At 39.7% G+C, this 16188-nt stretch overlaps 1 protein-coding gene and 1 pseudogene across 1 annotated transcript in view; both read right to left on the bottom strand.

The window, feature by feature from the left end:
• The window catches only part of RNF128 (ring finger protein 128), a 124957-nt gene that overhangs the window by 76944 nt on the left and 31825 nt on the right, over window positions 1-16188 (bottom strand). The gene's annotated exons all lie outside the window — the stretch shown is intronic.
• The window catches only part of LOC141503135 (actin, cytoplasmic 1 pseudogene), a 37584-nt pseudogene continuing 30735 nt past the window's right edge, over window positions 9340-16188 (bottom strand).

The raw sequence follows: 16188 nt of genomic DNA on the forward strand, positions 1-16188 counted from the left end.
ACTATCCAGGGTTACCAATGGCCACTGGAAATGCCCTTTTCTTCCCTTCTTCGGGACCTTCCCCAAGTTTCTGACCCTTGGATCATCCCTACCCTGTAAACACTCGCCTCTCTGACTTTTCCTGACCCTGCTATCTATCCTGCTCCTCTGTCTCTCTCCTTCCTATCGAATTTCTTCCTTGCTTCTCAGTCTCCCCATCATATCCTGATTTCAATTCCACCCTCTGCACATATCAGTCTTAGACCTTCTTCTCATATATATATATATGTGTGTGTGTGTGTGTGTGTGTGTGTGTGTGTGCACACATACACACACATATGTATGTATATACTTTAGGCACTGTGCTAAACTGAAGATACAAAGAAAGACAAAAGACAGTACTCTCTTCAGGTAAGGAACTCACATCCAAATAGAGGAGACAACATGCAAATACCTCAAAAGACATAGACATGACAACCTCAGAGGGAAGGCACGAAGATAAAAAGACTGGGAAAAACTTCTTGCAAAAGATGGCACTTGAGCTGGGACTTGAAGGAAGCCAGAGAAACCAGTAGACAGAATGAGGAGGAAAATATTCTAGCCTGACAAACTGCCTAAAGCAGAAGTGCCTTGCTCCACAGGCAGAGGACAAGAATCACTACATCACATGGGACTTGGAGAAGAGTAAATTGGAAAAAAGCAAAACAAAATAAAACTGAAAAGGTGGGAAGTTTAAGAGCCCAACACAAGATTTTATATTAGATATTGAGGGTAATAGGGAGCCGCTGGAATTGACTGAATGGGGGTAGCATGCACATTTATGTTTAAGGAAGGTAACTCTGGTGGCTGAATGGAGGGTGGACGAGAGTGAGGAGAGACTTGAAGCAGAGAAACCATCCAGTTCAGGCAGGAGGCAATGAGGGGGTGACTATGCAAGGAGAGAATGGGAGTGGATACAATACAAAGGGATATTATGAAACACTTGGCAACTAATTGAGGGAGTGTGAGTTGAGGGTGACACCTGGGTTGTGAGCCTCTAACTGGCAAAATGATGGTACCCTGAACAGTAACAGGCAAATTAGGAAGAGGAAAGGCTTTGGAAGAAAAAAACTGAAATTCAAAGAATATGGAATTCGAGATGTCTACTGAGCATCCAGTTCAAGACTGAACTTCCCTATTTCTGTTCAGGCCCTCCCAGTCTTCAAGGCTCAAAACCTCAGAATCAGTCTGGATTCTTCCCTCTCCATCATTCCCCATATGCAGTCAGCTGGCAAATTTTGTCAGTAACACCTCCTGTATCATCTCTTGCTTCCATACCCTTCTCTCCACTCAAATAACCACGGACCTACTTCAAGCCCTCCTCATCTCTCCCCTTGGACTACTACAATAGCCTCCTAATTAATCTCTGCCTCAAGTCTCCCCCTACTTCAGTCTCTCCTCCACACAACTTCCAAAATGATATTTCTAAAGGGTCTGACCACATCACTCCTCTGCTTAATAACTCCAGTAACTACCTCTTGCCTTTAGGATAAAATGCAAATCTGCCTCTAACTTACTTTTCCAGGCTTAGAGCACTTTATTGTTTGTTCCTGGCCAGGTGACTTGTTCTCTGTTCTGGTGAAATATACTCCATCCTTAGAACTACCTCACAGAAACTCAACTTTCCTTAAGAATCAGCTCAAATGCTATATCCTAAAGGAAATTCATCCTGATTCTCTCCCCTACACCCCACCAATGACCCATCTCAATACTTTGTATATATTTTGCATTCAATTTTCTGTGTACATATCGCATCCCCTCTAATGGTACGATATATACATCACCTAGCATAACACTGCAAAGAAACACAAAACACTTGTGGTGATGAAGCCAATGATGGATTTGTTTTGCTTCAACTATGCATATCTATTACAAGTTTTTGTTTGGATTTTTTAAAAAAAATTTTTAATGGAGGAGAGGATTTGGGAAGGAGAGGGTAATCAGCAATGACTAAAAGGAAAAAAGAGAAAGTTATTGTGTCATTTAAAAAAAATACACAGAAGGGACCAGAATGAACTTCAAAAGAAGATATAGACAAACAAAACAGCTTTGAAGCTAACTTGTTGAATTTATCATGAAATAGATTCATGGTTTTGAATCAGAAAACTTTTTCTTTTGCTTCAACGGAAATGCTTCTCTGTCAAGGTCAAAATGACAAAAAATAAAAAACAAAACAGTGCAAATGAAATATGAAAATACAAAGCTACTAAAAAAAACACAATTCTATCCATTATAATACATATACACATTTTTTTTGCCCAGTCCCATTGTCATTCTAATGCTCTACTCTAAAAGATAGCTCCCTTTGTACCTTGGCCAGTCCCCCTTGCTCTTGTCACAAAAACCCTAAAGGAAACTATTGTCAATTAGTCAATAAACTGCTCAGTAACCTCTTCTCTGTCTACAAGGCTGACTCTTAAACTTGGCATAGTGCAGAAAGTCTTTCCCCCTCTTCTATCCAGGAAGCAAGATCCTAGAATGCTTTAGGAAATCAACATGGGCCAGGAAATCCCACCTCCAGAAATGGGCATATCATTCTCTCCTCTCCCGGGACCATGTGGGCTGAAAGCATGTGCAACTGCAAACATATTTTCTGTGACTTGGAGTCTGGCATTTGGGTCACAAAATGTCTTAGAAACTATCCTTCCTCTCTCCAAGATGCTGACTTTGGAACTCTCCAAGGACCTGGCATAATTGGTTTCACCATTGCTTCTCCCATTGAACTAAAGTTCTGGGCTCCTCTCTTTTGTGGTCTGGGTTCAGCTCTTTCCAGGATCTCTCTCAAAAGGGCTGAAACCATGCAAATCCATCCCCCATTCATAAGGTTTCAGATGTTTACAGTTTCAACAAGGTAGGTCCACATCCTCCATAGGAATACAGAAACCCCAAAACTCATTTCCTAGTGAACTCATCTAATCAGATCAACTCCTAGTGGCCCTACAAATGAAAAGGGTGACTGTGTCAGGCCCCCCTACCAAGTTCAAATTGCAAAACAGCCCCTGAAGTAGTCACTGGAACCCTCCACGGAAACAGAAACAGAGCTATTGCTAGGCAAAAAATTGGGAAGAAGGTGGTTTGTCTTTTTCCTCCCCACTCCTATCCCCCTTTCTTCATCCCTTTCCTACACAGGCACTCAGGATCTTCTCTTGAAGCCTTGGCCTCACTCTGTGGCTTACCTCTTCCCTCCTCCCCCCCCTCACACCTGGGCTAGTCCATAGGACAGAAACTTTGAGGGATATATCTGATCAACAATGCAAATGAACCTACCCAGTTTTCTACAGTCCTCCCTAGCATTATTCTGTTCAATTTATCTCTGTTAAGGTGTTAATGGATCATTTTCCTTTCATACAGATATTTTGAGCCTTTTAATAGTATACATAAAAACTTGAACCAAAGCAAAGAGAGGCAAAGACCCAGGTTTGGTATTCTACCTTTATAACCTAGTGAAAATCACTGCCATTCTCTGAGCCTGTTTTCTCTTTTATAAATCAAGTGGCTTGAACTGGACAGCCTCTGAGGTCCCTTCTAACTTCTTAGAGCTAGGAGCCTTTTGTGTGACCTCAAGTAAGGCATTTCTCCTTGAGGCCTCAGTTTCCCTCTTGGTAAAATAAAGAGGGTTGGGTTTCTGACTTCTGAGGTCTTTTTCATTACCGAGATATTCACAAATTCACATAACTTGGGGTGTTGCTGCAGGATGGCAATTTTTTTTCTGGAAAAACCTTTAAACTCTGTTGCTTCCCCTGTATCTCATATGCAGAATCACTTCATTGTAAACATTACAGAAAAAAAGTATGACCGATGCCTTGGCTACTCTGGAATTTAAGAATGCATTTCTTAATGGAGAGACTGCTGTTTCAGCACAAAGATCTCTTGGAGAACTCTCAGAAACTGAAATGCCTACATCTCAGAATTAATGTGTCAAACCCTTGAGAAAAGCTGGCTGGCTACTTGAGAAGGAACGCCAGCACTCAATGCTTCCTCAGGTCATACTGTATGCCGCCTCGACCTTATTCTGAAACCAGCCTCAATAAAGACATCATAAGATTTTTTTCTTTTTTATCACAGAAGCACAAATACCTCTCTGTCTGTCACTATCTCTCTGTTTCTGTCTCTGTCTCTCCCTCTTCCCTCCCTCTGACTCTGTTTCTCTGTGTGTGTGTGTGTGTGTGTGTGTGTGTGTGTATGTGTGTAATAATAGCCAAAGACAATCATGTAGTAGGTTTCCTCTTCATTATGCTCACGGTCCACAAGTTTATAAATGGAGAAAATGGTACTTTCAGAAGCAAGAAAGAGTCAAGGACATAATTGAGGTCCATTCCCTAACCCCTCCCTTCTTGCTAAATAGTTTCGGTAACAAGCCAGAATTGAAGGCTGTTCTGAGCAAGGCACTATCCAATTGAAGGGGGAAAAAAAGAGACATTGAGAGAGATCAGCAAAGCCAGATCCTGAGGATGATTAGGGAATATCCAGGCCACCATTATCAAGTCCCAGACCACATCAAGTATCTGCATAGAAGTGGTCCTTGGTTTCAACCTTCCTTGTGTCTGCAAGACAGAAAAATAGAGATAACATTTGACACTATAGCATGGACAGAGGACTTTGAACCATGAAGATCAGCCAGTCAAATACCCTACCTTGATCACTAAACAGCAATGTGACTCTGAACTAGTCACTTAATCTCCATTTCTCATCTGACAAATGGTTTCAAAGATCCTTTCAAGCTCCAAATGCATAATTATTTGAGTCTTGATAGGACAAAGCAATAGGCACTATATGAATGTAAGCTCCTTGAGGGCAGAGGCTATTTTGTTCTTGAATCCAAGCATTTACCACTAGGCATTTCATAAATGCTTATTAACGTATATATCCCCACACTCTTACAGAATATTGTCACAAGGACTGTTTTATTTTTATATTTGGAGTCCCAGCCCTCAACCATTCCTGGTACATGGTAAGTACTAATAAATATGGATTGATTGGCATGAAATCCCAAACTGTTAGTCCCCTGCCATAAAACCAATGTTGAGGTCAGCTAGCTAGGTAAGATATCCATAGAATTAGCCATTGTCTGATGAGCTTCAATAGAGATGCATACCAAACTGTTCCAACATAAGTCCTAAGGCAGTTCAAAGACTCAAATTAAAATCTTGCCTCAGACACTGACTTAGCTGGGTGACACTGGGCAAATTGCTTAACCTCTGTTTGGCTCAGTTCCCTCAATAAGGGAAATAAGGAGAAAAATATCATCTACCTCTCTGGGTGGTTGTGAGGATCAAATAAGACAATATATATATATATATATATATATATGTCTATACAGGGCTTTGAAAAACTTAGAGCGCTATATAAATGTAATGATAAGTTCAAGTTGAGGTCCACTCCCAAAGAGTTTGCCACAACTGGGCAAAGTTTGAACCTCCAACATGCCTGGTAAATAAATGTTTGGTGGCTTGAGTGAGATTGGCCAAGACAGCGGCATAGTGGTTAGAGTGCTTGACTTTAAGTTGGGAAGGCCTGAGTTCAAATCCTGTCTCTGACTCTAGCAGTTTCCCTTTGGGCTAGTGACAAGTTCTCCCAGTCTCAGGCAACTCTTCAAGACTTAAAAATTAAGTTATAGATGGATTCCTCTTTGGTGGAGAGATTCCCCAAACCAACAAAATCATAGATGCTTGACTTATTTGATGCATGAACTCAATCAGAGAGCAATCTTCCCTTATAGATAGTGGAGAGAAACTTGCTCTAATAGTCTTTTGACCACGAAAATTTGGGTCTTTTCTGCCTCCTGGTTAATATGGAAAATATCCACAGAACAGCCTAGCTGGTTGTTTACTGACCTATTCCCTGGCAGCTCTCAGAATCACAGGATTACAGAGACCTCAAGACTTCATACAGACAAGTGATTTCTCAACTTTTTCCATTCTGCAATCCATTTCGACATTTCTAAAACTTTGAGGCACATATTTATATGTGGGTATAAATTAGATATTGGGTATTGGGGATGGGGGAGAGACAAGGTTGCCTTGTGCCTATTAATAGAAATTGATGCCCGAAAGAGGTGAGTTGGAAGAGAAAGTTAGGGATTGTTAGAAATTGACTATAGTGGCTACTAAGGAGGTCTCACAGTAGTAAAGACTCTATCAGTTATAGAACTTTGTTCCAACTTATGAGACTAGAAGAAAGGATATGGCTTGATGAAGAGTGTGAGTGATGAGTGAAGAAGGATTCAGGTGATGTCTATAGGAGTGGACTTGGTAGGGCCAGAGAGCGGAACTGCTAGACCCCGCCATGGGGAAGTTTAGATTCTGACTCATCAATTGAGACGCAGATACAGAGACTCAGTCTCATCTGATCTCCTAGAGTCCAAGAGAGGCAAACCCAAAAAGGGTACAGATATTTTTGACATGTGTATGTATTATGCCCTATAAATGTTGACATACATCTATGACTTGCAGATTAAATTACATAAATATATTTCAGAGAAGTGATAGACTCAGGGTGCAGATTGAGACGTATATTTTTGGACAAACCCAACCAAAATTTGTTTTGCTTAAAAATATAATAGTCATGAGAGTTTTGTTTTTCTTTTTTTCATTGAGGGGGGGTTTGGGTGGAGAAAAAGAAATTTTTAGTAATTAAAAAACTTAAATTAGTTTGGCAAAAAAACCCAATTACATTTTTAGTTTCAGTGTGTTATTCACCAGACTGAAATCACAGTATTAACTAGTATTCATTCTTATCCTTAGCTTTTCCCTTAATTGGTGACATAACGCTGGGAGGAAGGGTGGGTTTCATGGGTTTCATGGTAGGATGGAAAAAGCTCAGGTGTCAGAGGTCCTTGGTTTGAATCTTGCCTCTGACATTTACTATCTGCGTGACCTTTGCTAAGTCATTTCACTTCCCTGGTCCTCAGTTTTTCCCCTCCATAAAATAAGGGGGTTGGGTAGGATAGCATCTTGGGTTCTTTCCAGTTCTACATCTAGGACTCTATGAGGCAAGTGCTCATGTCTTATATTAATAATTATCTGGTCTTTCAAACTATCTCAAATTAAGTTAAAGATAATAATGATCACAATTATTGCCAGGTTTTTGAACCATCTAAATTTTATGATACTCCTAAGTTGGTCAGAAAGCACTTGGGCTATAATAAAATTTTTGAGAGCAGTTGGTAAGGTTTTCACAGGCATTTCTATATGTGGGGGAACTCTGTATTTTCTTTGAGCAAATGAATAAGGAGCAGTAGGAGGGGATGGCCCTGGTAAGGACTGATTAGAAAATGAGAGTTTAACCAGCCCACCTTTCCAGGCTCCTGAACATGTTTATGGGCAATTTTTTTGATCTCTTTCCAAAGTGGGATTCATTTGCAATAGGAAAATGCTTTAATAATTTCAGGTGAAGCATGCAAATATGGCAACAATGGAAGGATTCGAAAGAAAATGGATTTTGAGACTGGGCATCCATAGGGACCAGGACTTGTCTGTAGGAACTGAGGTCCGCATTCCTGGAGGCACAGCCAGTCTTCTTGTTCTCAGGGGCAAAGTCAAAGATGTCCAGTTGCCAGTTATGTGCAGCAGGATTAGCTGTTCAGGGTTCAACACCAATCAATAAGTCGAAATAACAGATACTTAACAGTATGACCAGGCGTTAGCACACAGGTGAGACAACTCAAATTAGTTGACTTGTCGCTCATGATTCATACTACAATAAAGTGTAGCATCATGACCTTAACTAGGAAGGTAGAGTCTTATATTGCTCCCGTTCAGAGATTTATTAACTGGTTGGAGCAAGCCAACACTTGGCAGAGAGAAGACTCTTTGGAAATCACTGCCTCATCTATATTGTGGTTAGCACCTCAAGGCCTTGCAATTTGTCCGACACAGATGGCTCTCCTTCCACAACTTATTGTCTTAGAGAGTTGCCTGAGAATCAATGGGAGAGATTTAAGTGACTTGCCCATGGTCATATAACTAGTAACCAAAGGTAGGACTTGAACCTAAGTCTTCCTGATTCCAAATTCCAAATTCTATCTTGCTTCCCCATTGAGCAATCATTCAGATCATTAATAGAAAGAACAATAAAATTTCTTTCCTTTTTTGGGTAAAGACTTTTCTTTATTATTCTGAAACTGACAGCTATCCATAAATATGAACATTTCCATAAAAGGAAAAAAAAGAATTGGATAGGAAATTGAATTTCTATTACCTAAAACTTGTATGTTGTAAAAAGTAGATAATAAATTAAAGATGTTGGTTTCAGAGCTATCTTACCTGTTCGTGTTTTCCTCTGAACTTACAAAAATATTTAAATGTCCTTTTCTTTCTTTTTTTTTTTTTGAGGAGGGGGGAAAGAGGACAACAATATTACTAACCTCCCTCTTTCTCTAACCATTCTCTTCCCATTTAACAAAAAAAAAAAACTTACCATTGGGGCAGCTAGGTGGTACAATGAATAGAGCTGGAGTCAGGAGGACCTGGTTTCAAATCCGACCTTTGTCTTAAATAAATAAATAATTTTTTAAAAGCTCACTATCACCTCCCTCTGCCATAACAAAAACCTCCAAATTTACCCAGTGGCCTCAGCTAAAAATCTATCTCTCATTTTGCACCTCTTTTTGTGGAATAGTGAATGAGCTCCTACCCTAGTGCTTGAGGTCTTTGGTTTTATTGAACACAAAACTACTATGTCTGTTTCTCTAACTCATGTTTTAGTGATCAACTTTTGTACTTGTTAACTAATATTCAATAGTTTCTTTTTTTTCAAGATTCTTTAACTTTTATTTGAACTGGCCTTAAAGTCAGTGAACAGGTATAACTCCTCTCCTCCCCCAAGTACTGGCTCCAATCTTATTAAACTCCCGGGGTGACTATCATTCATATCTATGTTGGGGGCAGGGAGGGATTTTAGGGGGCCATCCATCATGGCTGACAATTTCAAAAAGTAACAAGTATTAAGGCAGAAGATACAAAAAGGTTTTTTTAAAGGATTACATTAATTTACATGAAAAGCAATACTGTACCCTTCCCTCTGCCCCTCCCCTTCTGGATGTTTTGTAAGTAGCTCCTTTGCTCTAAGAGCAGGATAGCCACCTTCATAGAGGCAAGTAACTCTGTAACAATGCATTATACAATTATTTGGAATGACTTAAAAAAAACAAATGTACAATCAGTGTCCTGAAGACGCTCTGTAGAACTTTGGCCTCCAACATACTTACATTGCTCATCACCTTCACAGTTCCAGTTTTTAAATCCTGAGTTAAGTGCCAAAAACAAAACAAAACAAAACAAATAAAGCCATGCCAATCTCATCTCTTTTTTGGGCCATTATCACACCCTTTGACAAAACCCCCAAAACAACCAAAAACAAACACAAACAGTCCATTTACAAGCATTTGCAGTGGACAGTGGAAGGCCCAGATTCATCATACTCCTGCTTGCTGATCCACATCTGCTGGAAGGTGGAAAGAGATGCCAGGATGGAGTCTCCAATCCAGACACAGTATTTGCTCTCAGGTGGGGCAATGAGCTTGATTTTCATTGTGCTGGAGGCTAGGGCTGTAATCTCCTTTTGCACCCTGTGAGCACTGCCTGGGTACATGGTGGTACCACCAGACAATATGGTATTGGCATACAGATCCTTATGGATGTCAACATCACACTTTATGATGGAGTTGAAGGTAGTTTCATGAATTCCACAGGATTCCATACCTAAGAAAGAAGGTTGGAAGAGAGCTTCTGGACATCGGAACCTCTTATTGCCAATAGTGATATCCTGCCCATCAGGGAGCTCATAGCTCTTTTCCAGACAGGAGCTGGAGGTAGCAGTGGCCATCTACTGCCTGAAGTCTAGGGAGATATAGCATGGTTTCTCCTTGATGTCACGCATGATTTCCCTCTTAGTTGTGGTGGTGAAACTGTACCCTCTCTGGGTCAGAATCTTCATGAGGTAGTCTGCCAGATCACGGCCTGCCAGATCCAGACAAGGATGACATGAGGAAGGGCGTAACCTACATAGATGGACACTGTGTGGGTCATACCATCACTGGAGTCCATCACAATGCCAGTGGTACAACCAGAGGCATATAGGGACAGCACAGTCTAGATGGCAACATACATAGCTGGAGTGTTGAAGGTCTCAAACATAATCTGAGTCATCATTTCCCTGTTAGGTTTGGGGTTCAGGGGAGCTGCTGTGAGCAGCACAGGGTGCTCTTCAGGGGCCACACAGAGCTCATTGTAGAAAGTATGATGCCAGATCTTCTCTATGCCATCCCAGTTGGTGACAATACCACGTTCAATGGGATACTTCAGAGTCAGAACACCTCTCTTGCTCTGAGCTTCATCTCCCATGTAGCTGTCTTTCTGGCCCATACCTACCATCACACCCTGATGTCTTGGGTGACCAGCATTGGAAGGGAAGATGGCCCAGGAGGCATCATCTCCTGCAAAGCCAATTTTGCACATGCCAGAGCCATGATCAACAATCAGAGCAGCAATATCATCATCCTTGACAAGTTCAAATCCTTACGAGAGAGGTGGTGGTGCCGTACCTGGAGGCAGGGGGGGAGGCAAGTGCACTCTGGGTGGAAGAGATCACAGCTCCAATAGTTTCTTTTGATGATTAGTGCTGTGTAGTAGTAGTTTCAAATCTGGTTTTGCTAAGTTCCTTTTCTACTTTTTCTTATCATTCCCCTTGATATTATTGACATATTATTCTCCCATATGTGTTTTGTAATTATTTTTTCTTGATCTAGAAAGTAATTTTTTGATAGTTTGACTGTTATAGCACTGAAGTTAATTGAGGTAATATTGTCTTTTTAATTATATTGGCACAGCCCAACTTTGAGCAATTAATATCTAATTATTTAGATCTGTGTTTCTGTATAGAGCATTTTAGAGTAATTTTTATGTAGTTTCTCTGTATTAAAAGTGGATTCTCCCCAAGAAATCATCCAAAAAACTACTGGAAACAATTAGCAATTTTAGCAAAGTTGCAGGATATAAAATAAACCCTCATAAATCCTCAACTTTTCTATATGTGACTAGCAAAATACAGCAGGAAGAGCTAGAAAGAGAAATCCTATTCCAAGTAACCTCAGGTAATATAAAATACCTGGGAGTCTATTTGCCAAGGCAGACTCAGAAACTTTTTGAAAACAATGATAAAACACTTCTCACACAAATTAAATCAGATTTAAATAACTGGGAAACCATCAACTTCTCATGGATGGGTAGAGCTAATATAATAAAAATGACAATTTTATCAAAACTAAAACTACCTGGTTATTGCCCTACCAATCAAAATTCCAAAAAATTACTTTAATGAGTTAGAAAAAAGTTGCAAGTAAATTCATATGGAGAAATAAAAAGTCAAGAATTTCCAGGAATTTAATGAAAAAAGTGCAAAAGAAGGGGGCTTAGCCCTACCTGATCTAAAATTATATTATAAAGCATCAGTCATCAAAACTGTTTGGTATTGGCTAAGAAATAGAGTGGTGGACCAGTGGAATAGACTAGGTGCAATAGCAGGAAACAATTACAGTAATCTGCTGTTTGATAAACCCAAAGAGTCTAGCTATTGGGATAAAAACTCTCTCTTTGATCAAAACTGCTGGGAAAATTGGAAGTTAGTATGGAAGAAACTTAGATTAGACCAACACCTCACACCCTATACCAAGATAGATAAGATACACATGGATACAGGATTTAGACATAAAAACAATACTATAAGCAAATTAGAAGCTCAAGGAGTAGTTTACTTGTCAGATCTATGGAAAGGGGGGCAGTTTATGACTAAGGAAGAGATGGAGAACATCACTAAAAACAAACTAGATGATTTTGATTACATTAAGTTAAAAAGCTTTTGCACAGACAAAACCACTGTAACCAAGATCAAAAGAAAAGTAGTAAACTGGGAAACAATCTTTACAACTAATTCTTCTGACAAAGGGCTCATTTCTCAAATATACAGAGAACTGAGTCATATTTAAAACAAAAACCAAGCCATTCCCCAATTGACAAATGGTCAAATGCTCTGCAAAGGCAATTTACAGATGAGGAGATCAAAGCAATCCATAGTCATATGAAAAATTGCTCTAAATCATTAATTATTAGAGAAATGCAAATTAAAGCTTCTCTGAGGTACCATTTCACACCTCTCAGACTGGTCAATATGACCAGAAAGGATAATGATCATTGTTGGAAGGGTTGGGGGAACTATTACATTGTTGGTGGAGCTGTGAACTCATCCAACCTTTCTGCAGAGCAGTTTGGACCTATGCCCAAAGGGCAACAAAATTATGCATACCCTTTGATCCAGCAATACCAGCACTACTGGGTCTATACTCTGAAGAGATGATGAAAATGGGTAAAAACATCACTTGTACAATATTCATAGCAGCCCTGTTTGTGGTGGCAAAGAATTGGAAAATTGACTGAATGTCCTTCAATTGGGGAATGGCTTAGCAAACTGTGGTCTATGTATGTCATGGAACACTATTGTTCTATTAGAAACCAGGAGGGATGGGAATTCAGGGAAGCCCCGGGGGGGGGGGGATTTGCATGAACTGATGCTGAGTGAGATGAGCAGAACCAGAAAAACACTGTACACCCTAACAGCAACATGGGGGTGATGATCAACCTGGATGGACTCGCTCATTCCATCAGTGCAACAATCAGGGACAATTTGGGCTATCTGTGATGGAGAATACCATCTGTATCCAGAGAAAGAACTGAGGAGTTTGAACAAAGACCTTAAATTTAGAAAAAAATTTAGAAAAAAAACCTGATATTACTTATTATCTGATCTTGTTATCTCTTATACTTTATGTTTCTTCCTTCAGGACATGATTTCTCTCTCATCACAGTCAATTTGGATCAATGTATACCATGGAAACCATGTAAAGACTGACAAATTGCCTTCTGGGGGGGTGGGGGAGGAAAGTAAGATTGGGCAAAAATTGTAAAACTCAAAATAAATAAAATCTTTAAAAAATGTGCAAAATCTGTATTCAGAGTCTTTGTGCTTCCTGAGGGGCCTTTGACCTGGTGTTTTATGCTTGTCTTACTAATAAATTGCATAGCTTGAACTCTGAAAACAAAAGTGGATTCTCATATGTTTTATATATTTTATGGTTATTTTAAATACAAGTTCTCTTTTTTATCTTTTTCTGCTGGCAATATGCAAGAATTGTGTGATTTATATAGATTTATTTTATGTCCTAGGAGTTCCCATTTGGCCTCAGACCTTTACTGAGCTGTGTGGCCCTAGGAACACTTCATCCTATTTGCCTCAGTTCCCTCATCTGTCAAATGTGCTGGAGAAGTCAGTGCCAAACCACTCCAGTGTCCTTTCCAAGAAATTCCCAAGAGTAGTCAGGACACAATTGAAAAAACTAAACAACAATATTTTACATCCTGCAACTTGCTGAATTAAGTGTTTCAATTTAATTTTTAGTTGACTGTTGAGAGTTTAATCATCATATTATCAAAAAACCCAATAATTTTCCTCTTTGCCTATGCCTATTCTACCAATTTCTCTTTCTTGTCATTGCTAAAGCCAGAATTTTGGGCAATTGTAATTATATGTGCCAGAGGAGAGCACTGGTATGAATTAATTCAGAACTCATTTAAATTTGGCATTGAAATGCATTATATTTGAGGGGCTAGTGGCATATTTACTCTTCAGATGAATTGTCAAGGCTTTTGAGCCATCTAAAGTTATGTTAGTTCAAGGATGAATATAATCCAGTTGACCTAAAAGGCATTTCTGTGACCAACTTGTGAAATTTTTGTGGACATTTTTATAGGTGGAGGGAACTCAGATTGTATATGGCTTTGGGCAATTGAAAGAAAAGTAGGTGGGATGAACCAGGAACCTCTTTAGTGGTCTAATATTTGTCCCTAAAAGTATTCTTATAGTTCCTCATAATAACATAGAGATGTTTGATTTTTAATGTCTATGGTAGCAGACTACAAGCTTTGGCATAGTCTACCAAGCTAAAATGGCTTGGAGGACAATTTATTGGCTCAACAAAATATGGAGGGCCTCATCACCAGAAGGTGGACATCCATGCCACACATTTTTTTTTCAGTCATCACAATACTGAATAAATGAACAAAAAGCATTTATTAATTGCTTATTATATTCTAATCCTGGTATATAAAACAAAAGCAGACAGTTTCTGGCATCAAGATACTTAGATTTTAAATGGAGAGAGAAAGGGAAGACAATACAACAGAGTAGCCAGGGCTCGGCAAGTCATCACTCTGGGCCTCAGTAAAAGATTAATATGGGGGCAGCTAGGTGGTGCAGTGGATAGAGTGCCGGCCCTGGAGTCAGGAATACCTGAGTTCAGGTCCAGTCTCAGGCACTTAATGATTACCTAGCTGTGTGGCCTTGGGCAAGCCACTTAACCCCATTTGCCTTGCAAAAACATTTCAAAAAAGATTAATTTGGTATCTAAGGTCCCTCAAAGCTAGGACAAACTCTACTCTCTAACTTAAGGATATTTGGCTCAGAAGAGAGTCAACAAATGCATGAGCCATTAACATTCCTCAGGTCCAATGCATGTTGTTTTGAGGGAGGATACTGACCAGTTATTCAGATAAACTGGAAGAATTATGTGGGAAAGTCTGAGATCCTTCTGTTGGATGATTAGTTGAAAAGACTGGGGATATTTAGTCTGGCAATAAGATTATTGAAGACCATATATGAATTAAAGAAGAAGAGGTTGAGAAGAGGAAAGTATATTTCTCTCTTCAAGTATTTGAAGGATTCTCAAGGGTCTTAGAATCTCTTTGACATTCTCCTGTTCTTGCATGGCTGATCCTTCACCCAGAGCAGCCCCCATCACCTGCCTCCTTTGCTCCTGCTTCACAGCTGTTGAGCATCATGGAGAAGTCACAAAACCATTCACTACACATTCATGCTGCATAGCCTCAGCTGGGCCTTGATGCTCTTTCAAAGCTGTCCTCTCCAATCCTTGATTCCCTAGCTCATTCTACACCGTGACCATCCTAAACCTATTCCTCTCTCCTCAAGCTCCCAACCATTCCATTCACTGCCAGGTGATCACCAAGCCTTCTATGTCCCTGAGGGGGGAGGTTAAGGCTATCTATATATGAATGGATTATCCCTAATTCCCCTCCTTCACTCCTCAGAATTGCAAGAATCATCACTCCTTCTCTCAAGACTGAGAAGAGGTGTCTCTACTTAAGGTAAATCCCCAGACCCATACCCTTCATTTCACCCTTTCTGTTTGCTTCAGGGTCTTGATCTTTTCAACTTAGCACACTTATCTACTTCACGGTATCATAGAAACAAGGAATTATACAAAAAGAATCTCTGGGCTTTTGGGATTTTTCATTCTTGGAATTTGTTCAGCTCTTCAAGGTGCCCATTTTTTAATTAATCAATTAGACTATTTTTTTACTGTGATTTTTTTTCCAGACCTATTGGGCCAACCTTGGCTAAAACAATATTTTCTTAAGAGGAATATTATTCAGAAGGCATTGGAGACAGGTCTCTAGATGCCAGCATAGCAACATGTCATTTAACTGTTTCAGAGACGAGAGGATATTTATTTGGGTCCATCATCAAAATGCTATCTGAACCCTGTGCTGGACCTTTCATTTACAGGATGGAACTGAACATTCTGTGTCATCCTATTGTACAGGAAGATCCACAAATTTCCACGTAGCTATGTTTTTATGTGATGAGATAAGGCTTAAAAATAAATACAGAAGTGATTACACTGTTTTCAGCACAATCAAGACTCGCTCTCCAGGACTTGATATCCTTAGCATTTAATCAATTTTGAAGGGAGAGTCAAACCAACTGATAATGTTGGAATTCCTGTTCTGCCAAAAGCATATAAGATTGTACTGAAAGCTTAGGAATGACCATGTGTTATGTGAAGGTTATTGACAGGTAATATCCATGTCTACATCCCTACCACCAAATGAGTCATCCCATCATTCTCAAGAGGATCTTGACATGGGTCTATGTCAAGCAAGTTGGGGCTTAGTTGGAATGATGACAACATAGTTGGATTCCCTAGAAGGATAATTAGATGAAATGTCTCTTTTTAATGAGACAGGAACTATATTTTCACATGAACATGCTGATCCCAACTTTCTTTGTCGGCTCAGTTGACCAAATGGTCAAATGTTTAGC

Source organism: Macrotis lagotis, chromosome X (genome assembly GCF_037893015.1).
Source record: "Macrotis lagotis isolate mMagLag1 chromosome X, bilby.v1.9.chrom.fasta, whole genome shotgun sequence".
Lineage (NCBI taxonomy): Eukaryota > Metazoa > Chordata > Mammalia > Peramelemorphia > Peramelidae > Macrotis > Macrotis lagotis.